The 3,574-nt window shown below is 36.1% G+C and overlaps 1 long non-coding RNA gene across 1 annotated transcript; it reads right to left on the minus strand.

The window, feature by feature from the left end:
- Positions 1–898: 898 nt before the first annotated feature.
- LOC149912768 (uncharacterized) lies at positions 899–3,366 on the minus strand. Its single transcript, XR_016462088.1, has 3 exons — positions 3,261–3,366; positions 3,025–3,183; positions 899–1,620 (listed from the first exon to the last, which is right to left on the minus strand). It is a non-coding gene; the product is annotated as an uncharacterized LOC149912768 (long non-coding RNA).
- Between the last annotated feature and the right edge of the window lie 208 nt (positions 3,367–3,574).

Genomic DNA, 3,574 nt, shown 5'->3' on the forward strand with positions numbered 1-3,574 from the left:
AACATATAAAAGACAGTCCTGGCAAAATCCCTGGTAAAGGGATACATATTTTTCATGTCATTTGATGTTACAGAATTATAAGGTGGCAGCTCTTTCCAGAAGTGTATGTTTATAACTTATGTTCATATGGGAATGCACTGAACTTTGAGATGAGACATGGAGTTATTCCTCTTAGGATAATGATTAGGGTCTTGTCAATGCATTGCAGAACACCACTTTGTAAGATTTTTTAAGGTAATATTCTCTTCACAATCCAGTTTCTAGAAGAAAACAAACCCGGTGTAAGGAGATACCTTAAGTGAGAAGAAGGAAAGAATAAGTAGAAAATGCTTCTTAAACCGCTGTAGTAAAATGTGGCTTTTCTAACACTAGAACTATTTTAATTTTAGAAGACATCATAAATATCTACAATGTAGTATAGCTAAGATGACAGAAATTCATATTTTGGGGAGCATCATTCACTAACCTGAATCTGCCAGGACCAACTTAAGTTACCTATGCACAAAAGAGAACTAAAATTGGAGAAATCATATGCTGCTTAAAAGTATGGATCATCATAAATATTTAAGATTCATGTTTCATTTTTTTCTTTGAGGTTTTTCAAGCATGACACATTTGACAGCTAATTTTGAGCCCGCATGGACCCCAAACCTGGCAATGTTAGGAAATTTCTTTAGAAGAATCCTCTGATAATTATTATCTAAATATTTGGCTACACTTTTTTTCTTTTTTTTTTTTTTTGTCTCAGAGAATAGATGCTGGTAGGAGCTAGGCTCCTTATGCTGCAAAAAAAAAAAAATTGTATACAAAATATTTTTTTCCAGAAAATTGAGATTGCATTTTGGTCACACAAACTGATTTTGCAAAATAATATTTTATAGATGGACAAGTGAGGCAATCAGCTGTGCTCTTATTTTTCCCCTGAAACTTAAGATCTTTCAAAATGGCATATTATCTAAAAGCGTAAATAGACTTTAGAAACATTAGAAAAAAACATGTTCTCATTCTTTAATTATATACACAGCCTAAAAAATCTGCTGAAGAATGATATCTCTCAGTGTCTGAGGGTTGTAACTTCTATACTCTTTCTCCAACCTGGCACTTTGTACTATCTTCCAGCATTCATGGGTGTTCCTCTTCAAATTATAGTATTTCAGTTGAAATAATTATGTCTTCCATCTGTTTCAGATGCTTTAGCTTGCCATTCTTTTGCTTTTCCTGACATTTTTCACCACTGGATTTGATTCTGAAATTATCTCTAACATACATCTTCAAAAAGCAGTTCTGACTAGGAAACAGATAGGTGTTACAATACTTGCACTAATCTCAGTTCTCCTTATAATTGTATTTTTTCAGATCCCATTCCCAGAGAAAAGTGCTTAGCATATCAGTTTCACTGAGAGGTCTCACCTGTTTTATATTGCATATTATGAATCCATTTTGGATTAAGATCCACTTGTTTAATCACAAATTTGTGGCTTTGCCACAAAGATGGAAAAAAACATGTTTATTTCAGTGTATGGGGTCCATCTTATCTACAAACACAGGAGTGTTCACTTCAGCATAGCTTTTTTGTTCTCTGATTCCATTTAGCACAAACAATGGCAAGTCAACCATTCCCTGTGGAAGACCAGATCTTGCTTCAGTTACTTCAGTGACTTAGTGAGTTGCTTGTGTTTTGTTTCCCAAAAATAAATTTTGAAAATCTGTGGCAGTTTTGAGTTTGGATAATCTCTTCTATTCTATGTAAGTCCTTCTCTGATGCCACCTCCCCTTAACCAGATGATTCTTTGTGTAATACTATCAGGCCAGATCATTTTGGTGTGCGATTTTATATTGCCATATCCACCTGAAGAACTGGTGCGGCTGTGCATGCTGGAAGACCTCTCTTTGCATTGTGCACAAGGACAAAACTGAGTTCACAGGTTTTGTATTAGGCAATTAGTAAGGTGACTCCAAAGGCAGATGTCCACACACATCCTCTAGTGCTTTTGGAACCCATATTGTAGAGACAAATCATTCTGGATTATCTTTTTTATGGGCAAATTACATGAGAAGGAGAAGAGCACGTGTTACAGTGGTGAGTTCCTTTATACAGGTTGTTGCCCTCTGCGAGTCTTTGTCAGTGGAAGAGCTGCAGGCAGCAAAAACAGGATAGCCTGTGACCACATTTGACTTTTAATTGAGAAGAACCTTATACCATTTCCAGAAAGAATATCATCCCGAACTCTGATGGAGGAAATTTTCCTTGGGCAGATGATGTATAGTAATTTTTGGAGCAGATAATAAATATCCTCTCTTACAAATGCATTCCATTTTATTAGCTAGATCAATATTGCTGTAATTTCTAGCCATTAGCATCTCATTGCTACATAGTACATAAAAATATTTACATTAACACTGATCAAAATTGCAACAGCATGTATTAAAATATGAATGACATATAATCAGAATTTTCTGTTTCTACTGCCTCCAGTTATTTGTGACCCCAGATATGAAGTTCAAGTTTACACTTAATAGCACAATTATGTAAATCTGTAATTCTAACACTGAATTACAGCTGGTAATGATCAATAATTATATTTATGTATGATGTGAAGTTAATACTGCCACCATAGATTAATGTAAACAACAAAATTATTTCTGCAGTCAAGAGCTAACAAATCATCATAAACAAAGAGAACTAAAACAATCTCTTCGGAGCTTAATTCCCTCAGTGTAGTAAACAGATTTTTTATTTCCAGTGAATGTAAAAGCACTGATTAAAGAAAAGACATCTCTACAAAAATTGCACAATGGCTGTTTCTGTTAGTACAGCTTTCTTAAAGGAATCTTTCAAACGGAGTTTGTTTGATAGAAAGAAAAATCTCTCTAAAGAAATCTGGATAATAATTTTGCTGGAAGAGTTCTGGGGGAAAATAAACCCTGAGGACAAAAACTAGCAGATTAAAATGAAAACAGAGGGAGGGATAATCAAACACATCCAATATTTCATAACTTTGAAGCTCTTCAGAGTTCGCTCACCTGTAATATTGTTGCTTGCTGGAAAAGGCAACGGGGAGCTATGTAATGGGATGGAGCAGTCCTTGGAGAAACCAGGAGCTGGCTGGAGCTGGTTGTTCCGGAGAAGGCTCAGCTTGGTGTGCTCACACATAAGCACTACTCCTTCAAAAAGACCCAAAACTGCAGCTACAGTAAGGAATTTTTCCTTGTCAAATGCACCTGTCTCCATATTCTTCCATCTTGTCTTTGATACTTACTGTTTGCTTACAACAGTTTCTGCACAAGATTTGGTCCACCGCGGAGGTGAGAATGTATGTGACTCAGTAGAATGGCAGTCCTTTCAGGGTTGGTTCACTATTTACCTTACAGGAAACACAAATCTGTGGATGTCTAATTAAATTATGCCATGCTCAACTCTTGGCATAAGAAGCTTATATTGGTATAACAATGATGCAGAAATGGACTCTGCAGGTACAGAACTGTTTGTGGAGTGGAAGCATGCATGGCCTGGCCTCTGACAGGCAGCTCTCCTACTTCCTATCAGCAGCACATGTTCTAAAAGCAGGCATCA

Source organism: Phasianus colchicus, chromosome Z (genome assembly GCF_987193195.1).
Source record: "Phasianus colchicus chromosome Z, bPhaCol1.hap1.1, whole genome shotgun sequence".
NCBI lineage: Eukaryota > Metazoa > Chordata > Aves > Galliformes > Phasianidae > Phasianus > Phasianus colchicus.